Source organism: Thermobia domestica, chromosome 14 (assembly GCF_964235325.1).
Source record: "Thermobia domestica chromosome 14, izTheDome1.hap1.1, whole genome shotgun sequence".
NCBI classification, from domain to species: Eukaryota; Metazoa; Arthropoda; class Insecta; order Zygentoma; family Lepismatidae; genus Thermobia; species Thermobia domestica.
Window position 1 is genome coordinate 58,142,483 of NC_137467.1, and position 13,862 is coordinate 58,156,344.

Consider the following 13,862-nt stretch of genomic DNA (forward strand, 5'->3'; position numbering starts at 1 on the left):
AATGGTCAATTATCTCAAGACACTGGTAATTAAAAATTAAAGTGATATGATAAAAACCATCTAGGGTCCAAATCCTAATAACCCCCCAAAAATAAAAGAAATTGGTTCAGCCGTATTAGCGTGATGAGGGAACAAAGGATTTGTGCGTTCTCTTTTATATATAAGATATTCTGAAATTTTGTACCAAGTTGGGAAATTCTTTTAAATACTCTGCAATATCACTAGATAAACAATGTTGCTAAAAGCAAAATAAAGTTGTATTTTCTCAAATTGCGCTACGTAAAGTATTACATATTTCTAATTTAGTTATTTAACAAAACCACAATAGCCCATACATTATTTAGTGTAACAAAGGACAACACAGTATCATTAACATCAACATTTTGGAAATATCTAATAACACAACGGCATGGACGGTGCAATGCGCATCAACTGTATCTTAGCGTCAAATACTGTGATTATGGTATAATATATTTCGAATGAATGAGGGAACAAAGTTACAAGAAACGAAAAATTTAAATGTTTCTAAAGACTTTACTTCGAAAACGCGCTGACATATCACGCCTCATCATGCAGATGCTTCCAAAAGACTTAAATGCTTATAACGCCATTTACAACAACTGTTATTTCAAATCGTTTCAGAGATACCAAACACATTGGTAGTGATTGTTATACTGCTTAAAATAACGTAGGCCCTATTTGTATTACATTTTTATAATGATTATTGCTTTCCTTTGCTTCTATAACATTACAACAATAGTTTTTGATGGTTTTAATTACAACAAGTGTCAGTTACATTATTTTAAGCAGCGTTGCCCTCTTAAATAAATTGCTAAATATTATTCTAAATATGGTGCAAATAACGTAGATGAACTGCAAGATATTTTAAAATTACTCGTAGTTTGTTTTATGGTGCAAGAATGCTTTCAAGAGAAGACGTTTTTCATAGTCTTTGGGCTACTTATAATGCTAATGCTCCAGCAATACATGTAAAAGCAAATTGTAACTGATACATTTTCAGTAACACTAGTTGTTCCCCCTAAGCCTTAGGCCTGGTGTACACTTCAGATTAAGACCGTGTTTAATTAAAATTTCTAATTACACACTAATTACATTTCACTTACTTTAGTTTGACCACCGATCACATCAAACTCGACCCACACCATATAGCTATATGCAATTATTCAAGGACATACAGTTAGTAATACACAGTGTTCACTTTTGTTTTGGTTTGTTTTAGTTTAACGTCCCACAGTTATGCTAGGGCGGCTAAAGGAGACGTGGAGCTAATAATTATAGTGGAATCCGAACCACTTCGGTCGTTCAACTTTACCCCTACCGAAAATCGAACTCGAGACGACGCGAACCGAAATCAAGAGTGCTAGCCGCTAGACCAAATGGGGGTTCTCACATTATGTTGATTTAAATCATTCAGTCAGTGTTGCCAGATCCGAAGATTAAAAAGTAGCGTGTCTGTACTTCAAAAGTAGTGAATTCGAACTATTTGTAGCCCAAATATATAGAAATGAATACTGATGATGCTAATGAAATAATTTAATATGAGCTGGAAAATGTGCTGGACGTATTGCAAGAAGAAATTATGATCGACGGACGAAAACAATTCTAGACTGGACACCACAAGACAAAAACAGCCTAGGAAACCCCCGCATACAAGAAGGTGTGACGAAATCAAGAGCCACTGAGGAGTAACCTGGAAAAGAATTGCCCAAGTTAGATAGTTGTGAAGACTTGGAAAGACTTCATCCAGCAATGGTTTGATAATGGTTGATTATGATGGTAGTGATGATTTTATTATATCTGAACCTCGGAGGTAAACTAAACCAAGTCATAATTTCGTAATTTTACAGAAGCGAAAAACTCGTTCATCAACTAAGACTATATATATAACTTTTACCAGGTAAGGTAGGGTAAAAATGGATCCAAAATTTAATGAAAGTCGTAGAACGAAGAAAGTATTTTTGACTATTCAATCCATCGTGTTGCAGCAAAACTACGAAAATTAACACAAAAGAAAACTAGAAACCTAAGAATCACTTGTTTTGGCGAGTGAGAAAAAAAATAGATACAGATAATTCGAATTACCTATATACATATATAATATGTATGTCCATGTTTCGCAAGTAATTTTTAATAAATATAAAATTTCAATGTAATGAAAGCAAAATTAGTTTTCTCGAATAAAGATTGCATGCACCGTTGAGAGCTCAGGAATAAGATTATTCTATGTTACGGCACTGGATATGTGCTTACGTAATGCATTACGACCTTATGAACTTGTATAAGAAACAGAATGCACTTAAAATGAGACGCGAATTATACGAAACATCGGGCTTTGAATCTAACTTGTTTTGTGATCCAACTCGAGACCTCACGTAGCAAAGATGAGTGTAGTAGCTTCCACCACAAGGTTCAGGACATTCGTGTTATAAAGTGTCAATTAAACACGGAGATGTTAAATGGTAATAAAGCATTTCATCAATTTCAAACAAAATACGTATATTGTAGTAATAATTTACCCTATTAATAATTTACCCTATTTGTTAAGATAATGAACGTTATATTCTGTTTTTAAAATGACAGTCACAGCAGAATGTATTGAATAATAAATGAGAAATTGTAAAGTTTCAATTTTTGTACGATTAAATACATTCGTGCTGCTATGTGTTGCGTTATCCGTTAGGAGGTATTGAACAATTCTGATTCAAAGGAAGGAAATAAACTACTGTATAGTACTGGAGTTAATTTAATAGAGTTTAATTGTATAGGCAGTTCTGAGGCTATATGAGACACAGTCTATTGCTGAAAGTGAAATATGGGTTCTATTAGGGTTTTAGGGTGATATACCCACTGATCATTGAACCTGGAATACGCGCATGGAAAGCATTAGCACTAGCAAATTAGCTATGAAGAGGTACACCATACCATAATTCTAAGTCAAAATGAAAGGAAAAAATAAGCGGAAACGACAGACTGTACGAGAATAATACTTTCACTATTTTAATTTCACATTATTTATTTCGAGACTTTCGAGAAGAGACCGAGACTTGGTACTCGAGACCGAGACCGAGATCGAGACAAGCATCTGTTGACCGAGACGAGACCGAGACCGAGACGGTAATTTTTTACTCGAGACGAGACCGAGACCGAGACCGTTATTTATCAACCGAGACGAGACCGAGACTGTACAAAGTCTCGTCTCGTCTCGTCTCGATACCATCCCTAATTAATTGACAAAATATCACACCAAGTTTTAAATCAATAACTTTCGTACAACTGAACAATTTATCTTATTTTATTTTTTACTAACATCAATTACCCGCTTTGATGGGTTAAAATAAGAAAAATTAGTAACATGTTCCGTTAGTCAGTCTCTTCTTACTATTACTGAAGCGCTCTCAAATCAATAGAAACAAAGGAAATATAGTGAAAAATCAGAAAATAAGAAGTAATCTATATAAATAAAAATTAAATACTTGTATTATTATTGTGGGCAGAATTCGGATCTAAACGCCGTAGGAAGTGTCACTGTTCATCTCAGCGACCCCGAAAACTATGGATTCGACACTAATATCTGTAATTTTCGATCATTTTTATATGTCTTCCCCTCCTCTAATTTGCAGGGCTGAATTTGAATTTAAACCGCATCAGAAGTGTCACTGTTCATTTCAGGAACACCCAAAACTATGGATTCTGCATTAATATCGGTCATTTTCGATCAACACACACACACAACGGTATAGATAGATAGATAGATAGATAGATATATCCCCCTCCCCTTCCCCAAGTTGCAGGTGAATTTGGATTTAAACGACATCCGAAGTATCATTGTTCATCTTAGCGAGCCCGGAAACGATGGATTCGACGGTCATTTTCGGTCATCTTTATATATTTCCCCTCTTCTCCCCTAACTTGTACCGTCAAAGTAAAATAATAAAAAAATTATCCCAGATCCGAACCTCATCCATGTTGAGAATTTGATTGAGATCGATCGGGTGGTTCAAGAGTTATCAAGTCACAAACATAGTCATTTTCATTTTTACTTATATAGGGTCTAGATAAATTTATTTATTCATTTTGACATGACGAGGATAGTCCTCTGCAACTGAAACTAGGACTGAAATTAGTAAATTTTTTTTATGAGAATTAGGTATTTATAAAAGAGCTTGTGCTCTTGGTTGGTTGGTTTGGAGATCTATGCCCCTTTTGAACTTCAAGGTTATACTGTAGTTATTTTTTTATTGAAATGTACATTACTGCCGTTACATCCAATTACAGTGTCCTGACTCATTACATACATACATAATTAATACATTTCTCTTTGAATTCTTTTGCTGTTTCAAATACATCAACGAACTGTTTATGTTTTGCAATATTGATCAAGGAAGCGCAAATTCTTAATATTGGAGAATGCTGAAGATAATTGTTTCTACCTTTCTTGAAGTAGAAACCAGTTTTTTTTTTTTTTTTAATTTCCTGTCTTAGATTGCGTCATATTAGTTTTAGTCTCATTAAAGAGCTTTCGCCTACGCAGTATGTTATGTACGTACAATTTATGAATTGTAAATACAAAGTCATTAACTATTGTGTGGGTTTTTAACAGAATTGTGAAAAATCGACTGCTTTCGTTTTAATTGGGCAAAATTGAGTTTTTATTAAATTTTATACGACCATTTAAAGCCGGTATACCTAATTAAAATACCATTTAAACATTCATGTTCTATTATACCAATGAAACTATTTAATTCCCTTGTGCAAACAAAGAAAATCTGTGAAGCCTCATGCGTGTTTCGTGGAACATACTTTGCGCCATTGGCGCACGCTTATATTTCAATTTCTATAAGGGTAACCAAAAAAGTTCTGTCGCTTTTTGTCGAGGACTGTGCTCCATTGTTCCTCACATCGTGAATTGAATGGGAATGGACATAAGGCAAAGGTCAGTTGTTGGTGTGGGTATATTCAACATACTACCTGGTTGCGGCAGTTCAGTTACACCGTGAGCTTGTGTAAGTGAACATGGGACCTTCACAGAGCGTCATAATGGTTTGTATGCTGTACGAGTTCGAACTATGGTCAAACGACGGAAGATATGCTAGGCCTTTTTTGAGTTGAGTTGAGTTGATTTTGAGTTTTACGTCCCGTTCAGCAGCGAGGCTATATGAGACGTGGACCTACTGATTAACGTGGAATCCGAACCACATGAGCTCCCGCCAGGAATCGAACCCGGGCCTCCCACGCCAAAGGCGCGTACGCTAACCGCTTAGCCACGGAGGAGTTCTAGGCCTTTTTTGAGATTGTCGTGACTACGCGGATAGTGTAGCGGTGGTTTAACAAGTTTAAGGACGGTGACGAAACACTCGAAGACGCACCACGTGCCGGAAGACCAACATATGTACAAAATGAAGATTTTAAGGCAGCAATTGAGGCGAACAGTGGCCACACATGTGAGGATCTGGGACTACAATTCAGTCTTGAGTGGATAAACCATTCGGCTGCACCTCCATCAACTTGGGAAGGACTACAAGTTGGATCGATGAGTCTCACATAATTTAACTCCGGGGCAGAAGGTAACGCGATCAGAGACCTGTGTTTCTTTGCTGTCTCGTCTGAGGAAGGAGCCATTTCTGGACAGGGTGTTGATATGTGATGAGAAGTGGGTCCTCTACGAAACTCCACGGCGCCTTCATTATTGGTTAGCATCTCATGAGCCTGTTCCAAAACAGCCGAAACCAGCACTGAAGAAGGTCCTCGTCTGTGTTTCCTGTGTTTGGTGGACTGCTTGTGGCATCGTGCATCGAGAACTGCTACCAGATGGTTAGAGCATCAATGCGGTTGTGTACAGTTGAGCCTTATTCAAGAAAAACTGAAAACTCTAGAGCCAGCACTTCTGAATCGTGGCTAGGATGGCCCGGGACATCATTCGACGCCCTGGATGGGAAACTATTGCATCTGCCATACTGCTCGGACATTGCAACATCCGATTATCACTTGTTCCATTTCTTCGTCAATCACGTGAGAGGACACCAGTTCAAATCCCTAGTAGAGATGCAAAATGCAGTTGAAGCTTTCTTTGCTTCACGGCCCGCCAAGTTCTACCGTGATGGAATTCATGGCCTTCCAGAACGTTGGCAGAAGGTCATCAATGCTGATGGGACTATTTTTGATTCTCCAGGTACATCTTAGGTAACATATCAATGTTCGAAGATGGTGGGTGAAAAAGCGACAGAACTCTCTTGGTTACTTTTATAGAAAGAAGGAAGTAAACAATTTTGTAGAGTAACGATCAAGTCTATTACACTTAGGATTCAAATCTCTGGCCAGCCATCCTGACTAAAAATTTCTGTAGTTTTCATCGAAAGAAATAGCCTTACAGTACACAAATAGGCCTCCTGGATTACTGCCTCAAAGTCAGAAGCGAGAGGTTAAAAATATAAAAGCTTTATTAAATCAACGTTTTTAAGGAACGGAAATGTTGGAAGCTTCTTTTTTAAAAAAATACCTCATTTCCAGTTGAAAATTTACTTTCGTACAGTAGATTTTACGATTAATGGACCCTTGTAACGTGCGATAATCGTGTGATATGTCACATACTTCGCCAGATGCTAGACAAGAATAATTCATCAGTTTTCCGGTCTCCTTTTTAATGCAAGTGTTTTTAGTTTTTGTCTCTATGTAACTAGGTGAAATTTCCGTTCTGTATACGGGGAGGATAGGTTAACGAAAGCATTTGAACCCCTTCCCCTTTATGATACACATTTCAATGAAATTATAGTGATAGAAGTCCGTAATGTCACCCCCTTCCCACATACACACCTTTTCACCACCACTACCTACACTGGATGGTGCTGAACGTAGACTCAATGCGCATTAGAAGTATCACTAGACCCCTATTTATCTCACAGTCAGTAACCCCGAAAAGTATGATTTGCGCACGAATATCGGTCATTTTCGATTATTTTTGTTGGGGGGGGGGGCACGGTGGCTCAGTGGTTAAGCACTTACGTCTGGTGCGTGGGGTCTCTGGTTCAATCTCCGGCTAAGGAAGTTTGTGGTGGACAACATCGCGATCATGGGTTTTCTTAGGACTCCCGTTTCCTCCCACATTCTCATTCCAAACATTCTTCCATAAGCATTTATTTGCCTTATTCATTGTCTCCCTTAGCCATAATCGTGGGACGTTAAACTGAAAGATTTCATTTTAACTTGTAAACCCTTCCCCTTATTGCTTTCCTCCCCATGCAAATGGGGGATAAATGTGTACTTATATGGCATCGAGAGTGTCACTATTCATCTCCGCGACCCCGAAAATTATGAATTGTGCATTAAACATCGGTACCAATTATATAACCCCTTTTCCACTGTCACCCCCATGGCGATAATGTGATTAAAAAAACTAAATTAAGTCATTACTCACTCATGTACTAAAAATTATTAAATTTGGTAGGAGCTGGCCGCCAAACATCGTAATTTTAATTTATATAGAAAATGCCCCTCCTCTCCTTACAAAGGAAATTTTGAAAGAACACTGGGATATGCTTCCACTTGCACTATTTTTAACGAGATTATATGCCGAGTTTCGTCTTTCTAACTTAACGGACTCGTGAGATACTGTATATTTGACATATATTTTTGAATATCCTATATTCCCTACAAGGTTCACCTTTCGAGAAAACTTATACGAAAAAAATTAAGTTAATCCATATTCTTCTCATATACCAAAAATCATCAAAATCGGTTCAGGAGTCTAGGGGAAGATAGCCATGAAACGTTTTTACATTTGACTTTTATATAGAGAGTTTACCTAATTATAGCGTTGTTTCTGATTTTTTTCTTTCTTTTCTTTTCTTTCTCTCTCTCTCTCTCTCTCTCTCTCTTTTTCTTTAAGTGAGGCGTGTTTGATGTGTATAACTTACACATGAAGAAAGAAATTTTATTACTTGTAGGAGGGAAGAAAATAGAATAGATTATTAGTTTTCAATAAGTGGGCAGTATTATTTAGTGATGATATGAAATGTGAATAAGAAATACAAGCAAGGATAGGAATGGTGAAAGAAGGCTTTAGGAGAAAGAAAATACTATTTTGTGGAACCTTGAAGAAACAGTTGAGAAAAGGACTCATAAAATGCTTTATGTGGAGTATTGTACTGTATGGGTCATAAACGTGGACGTTACGGGAGAATGATGAAAAACGACTGGAAACTTTCGAAATATAGGTGTGGAGGAAAATGGAGAAAATTGGCTGGATCGAGAGGAAAACGAATGAGAAGGCAGGACCGGATCTAAGAAATATTGCGCCCAGGGCAAAGACGTATATCTGCCCTAATTTCTCCCAATTTTGCATCAAAATGACGCCCCCTACATACTCTCAACCAGCTGCGCCCCGGGGCAAATGCCCCGAATTGACCCCCCACCCTAGATCCGGCCCTGTGAGAAGGCGTTAGAAATGGTGAAGGAAGAAGGGGAAGATGAACTGGTTGAAACACTGGCTAAGAAGGAACTGTATCATGAGGAACGAGGGTATGGTGGCAGGAAAAGGAAGGAGGAGGCGAAGGAAATTACAATTAATGGACGATATTAAAACAGAAAAATCGTACGTGGAGACGAAGAGGTTAGCGGAAGACCGTGGAGCATGGAAGCTTCTCAGTTGCAGCGAGTGACCTGCCAATAATGACAGAATACCTATGATTACGGTATAATGAGGTATTTGCTTGTACTAATACACGAGTACCTACTACAGAAACGAACGGAATGTAGTCGCAATGCTATTTGTTCCAGATTATAGTTGAATACCGTTACAGTAAATTTGATCGAACGCGAACAAAATTCGTTATGCATTATTCCCATTTCAATGGTATTCTGGTTTGGAGATCTGTTAAATATATATATTGTAAGTCAATTTTTATACTATGCGTGTACTGAGAAACAGGATTGAAGAAAATAATTATAATCACAGTAAGGTTATCATTTCAGTCCAATTTTCGAAATATACTTTTGTATGCGGTCTTCTTTGGGCTTTATTGTGTATTATTAGGTTGGTTAAAAAAAAAAAAAAAAAAAACTCGGTAGCTTTTAGGCTGAAAGAAATTCCAACCCCGTTTTTTAATGATGGTTAGCTAATAGATTCGAGTTGTGTTCAAATTTTGAATCTTTGACCGTATATGAGAAATCTGGTAAATTTATTTTGGATTCGTTCAAGTTTCTGACATTGTTTATGGGTATGCGTTTTCGAAACCGTCAGTTGATACATATTCTAATTTCGTTCTGACATATAACATAACATATAACATAACATAACGTAACTCAACATATGAATTCTTTTGAATTTTTTTTTCCTATTCTATTAATAAATTCTACAGTTTTATAGGTTTCTTTTGTTATTTAATTAAAGCAGTAATCAAAGTACAATTAATAGTAAATACACACACACACACACAGATTCGAACCACATGGGTTCTCACTGGGAATCCAACCCAGTAGCCCTGCATTGAATGCGGGTGTGCTATTGTGCTGCCAAAATGTCTTGAGCCGTGGCAAAAATGTGAACTAACACTCACACCCACGCGTTGAGCCAATAAGGGTTCAGCTGTTGCTAAGTGAGAGAAAGTGAGTGGAATACCTTCAGCCGATAGCAGCGCTTGCAACGGAAGACTAGGGATTAAGTGAATCTGGCATATCTATAGTCATAAGGATGGAATAGTAGGGCAGGTATAAACTGTTCGTGGTGATTGGATCCATAGGCGTCAATTCCACCGGGGACATGCCCCCCTAATATTTTGTCCCCTCCAATATTTCAAGAAATATCTCCAGTATTACCCAACTGTAACCCAAAAGAGGTTCAACCATATACAGTATGCGGCAAAACAAACAGTACTGAAATTCGCGTATGGATGGCGCACAGATGGAACGTGTTATGAGCTGTGAGCGCCACACGTGTGCGCAGTCGTGTGTGGACTAGTCGTAGTGTGCAATTAGCGCAAAGATAATGTTACTTACAACAGAGGAGAAGGTGTTCATTCACGAGCACTATTTCCGCTCATACGGTGCGGATCAGCATCAATCTCTCGGGATACGGGAAGTCAAGGGATGTCCAAACTCTCGTGGGCAGAAGGACAAATGACTCAGTGACTCAGTGAGCAGTAGCCCCTTCTTGCTGCATCCATTGTTATTGTAACGACAGATTTTCGGTGCGGCAAAAACCACGCAAATGATGCAAGAATTGATCAATAATCAACTGTCGATCGATGTAGCGATCAAGGTACACATGGCTTTCATCACTGAACCATATGTTACTGATGAAGACTTCATGTTCATATGCTATAGCTCCAGAGCAATACAGTAGACGTGGGCGCTCATCTCCTCCAGTGAGATGCTGATCCATACCGTATGAGCAGAAACTGCTCGTGAATGAACACCTTCTCCTGTATTGTAAGTAACATTATACTTGCGCCAATTGCACACTACGCTAGTCCACACCAGTGATGCTAGGTTCTAAAGATAAAATTTCCCTCAGGAATGCTCAAAAATTCCCGTTTCAAGATAAAATTTCCCTCATTTTAGTTCACCATAATATATATAGTATTTTAAAGAGAGCATTATTGCGTATCTATGGATTCTTATACTGTGCTTATATCTCCACTCCACGTACTTTTGTACTTTTGATCTGTTATTACTTCAATGTTATCTTGTATAATGACATCCCCAAGCCAGACCGCCTAAGGCTTGTGAGAAAATAAAGTGTGTGGGATTATGGAAAGAATGCCACCGTCTTTCGTCATATTGCCGCAGTGCTTAGTAACATATTTGTTGAAAGGCTAAATTTCCCTACATTTTATCTCATATTCGTAAAGTCTCCCTTTTTTCTCCATAAAAATTTCTTTGCTAAATCTCCCTACGCCGCGGAAAATTTCCCTCAATCTAGCATCACTGGTCCACACACGACTGAGCACGCGTGTGGCGCTCACAGCTCATACTTTGCAAATGTGCGCCATCCATACGTGAATTTCAGTACTGTTTGTTTTGCCGCATACTGTAGTAGTTTGCTATGTTCACAAAACAATGTTAGACAAAGTGGATATGAAAAAACAAGCGCAAAAGTTTGTTTTCAATTGTGAGAAAAGGCAGTTAGTTTTTGGCCCCGTGAAAGTGAAGGTGGAGTAGACTGTAAAGTAACAAACTGTTTAGGCCTTATGCAGAGTCGTTCTGACGCATGATTAGTGTCATACTAAAGAATTCGACTAACATAGGTTTCCGGCCGTAGTCAGGCCTTTAATATGACGCTAATCATACCTCGAAACGACTCTGCATAAGGCCCTTTTTGTTTAGATAGCGAGCGTCGAAGTGAGTTTACTTTAGCTAAAAAGAAAGGGGAAAAAGAGAGAAATAAGCATAATTTTCTTTTTTCTTTTTTTTTTTTTAACTATACATTGTTGAGCTTCATTTACGTTAGTTGTAGGCTTGTAGGCTTAAAACCTGTTCTCGAAACTTTATTGTTTCTGAGTATTCACTTCACACTAACTTTTATCATTATTTTTTTCTGTTTTTGTTTTTTGACATGCACTTGGTATAATTTAAATTTAACTAAAATATTAAAACAAGGTTGAATTTTACTGTTTGGCTAACAAACTGTAAAGTCTGTGTGTGTGTGTCTTAAAAAAAAAAACTAATCTATCAAAGATAAAAATAAAACAATTTTTTAAAGTTTTTGTTTGCTTTTTAAGTAAAAAAATGTTGTAAAATGCAATGTACGAAGACTATTTTTTATTTAGCGATGGAGGGTCCCCGGACCCCCGTTTTCCTGGGGTATTGTATTCACCCTAGTACCCCGGTAGCCTGTTTCCCCCCAAAGTTTATGTACTGCTGACGCCAATGATTGGATAATATATATTAATATAGTAAAAATAAATCAAAAAAGTTTGAATAATTATACTCTTTATTCATTTCAGTATTTGCACATTCGAACGATGAATTTAAATTAGCAAGTACGCTTGTTAAATTCTAATTAGTAAGACACCTACTAATACATGTGGCTATTTGAAAAAAGAAAATATTTTCGAAGCCTTTTTTAAAAAATTATCATTTCAGTTTCATACATGTATATGCCAATTATCATGTAGTATAGTAGTGCGTCACTCATTAGAAAATAAGTTTTACATTGCTTTTGGCACGAGTGTGAAAATCAACTTTCTGGCTAATCAAGAAATATGTGTGATTATATTCTCTTGTAATTGTTTAAGAGTGGTTACGTTGACATTTAATGTACTCTCGTATACTAAAGCTTTTCTTGATATGCTCTCTTATAAATTTATAATGAGATTCTGAGCTGCATTCAATTACATGAGGAAAGAAAGAATGCCATTTGAGAATGGAATGTATACGATATAGACAAGCAAACTAAGAGTTTCAGCTCTTTGCTGGTAGGTGGTGTTGCAAGCGGAAAGGAGTTGAAAGAAGAGTAAACTCTGCCGCCATCTCGTGCCACAGAGAGAAATTACAGTGTCTCTCAATTCAAAATCTTAAGTATAGATTCGCTATATTTCACAAGTTTCACAAAATAAATAAACAGTATTCAAAATAGAGGAATGACCATACGGAAACACACTCCCCCTTTTTTATTTTACAAATGCTGTATTGTGTATACCCTCAGTTCGAATAAATTTTATTTTCTGCCGTACTGTCAGCTATCACGACAGCGTTCCTCCAAATTGTTTGTTCCCAAAATTTGTATTTAGTTCTAAGCTCAGAGCTATTCATCCCCACTAAAGTTCATGACGTAGTATATCGTCTTTAAATTTTACTGACTTACGTCTTCACAAAGAGAATATCTGCTTTTAACCTTTGTCAATGATTCTAGTGTCGAGTTCTCCAACTCATGAAACAGTCTTGGATAGGCTATAATATTTCTCGTTGTTATATTTTCCCACCTCTATGGTTATCCTATTATTAACACCGGAAGTGGTAGATACATATCATCGTATAATTCTGATTGAATTTGAGTAAAGTTTCAGCATCCCTTTCTTGACTTTGACGGAATTATTATGAATATCGTTGCTCCATATTAAAAAATAATAATGGAAATGAGTTGGCATTTGTTGGCAATTGAAATTCTCTTGTATTTACCTTAGGTATTCTGCCATTATTGGCAGATTACTTGCCGCAACTGAGAAGCTTTCGTGCTCCCCGATCTTCTGCTAATCTCTTCGTCTTCATGTGCGATTTTTCTGTTTTGATATCATTCATTAACTGTAGTCTCCTTCCTCTCCCTCTTTTTCCTGCCACCATACAGACTAGCACATCCCTGATGATGCAGTTCCTTCTTAGCCAATAGCCCAACCAGTTTATCTTCCTCTTCTTAATAATATCTAAAATTCTTCTTTTTTCCTCCATCATTTCTAACACCCTCTCATTCGTTTTCCGCTCAACCCAGCTAATTCTCTACATTCTTCCCCACACCCACATTTCGAAAGCTTGCACTCGTTTTTTCCTTATATTTGCGTAATATCTATGTTTCTGATCTATATAATACAATACTCTGCATGAAGCATTTTATGAGTCTTTTTGTCAATCTGGCTGAAAGAGACGCTAAATTGTAATTATTATTAATCTTAATTGAAAATTCTCGTAGAGCACTCCATCGATATTAATAATTATTGTCATCATTGTTCTGATATCTTCAATCACTGATTCAGTGGTGTTGCTAGTAATTCAACTTTTCAATAGACCCAGTTCTTGACTTACCATAATCAATGTCTTTTAATGTTATTACTTGTAAATTATGAATTATTATACGTACATTCATCCTGGTGGGTATGTTACACAATGAATAGGCTTGTTGCTAACGGTTATCT

General features: G+C 37.1%; 1 protein-coding gene across 1 annotated transcript in view; it reads left to right on the forward strand.

Annotated features, from left to right (window-relative positions):
* Window positions 1-13,862, forward strand: part of LOC145669684 (uncharacterized) — an 824,581-nt gene that overhangs the window by 509,832 nt on the left and 300,887 nt on the right. The window lies entirely within an intron of this gene.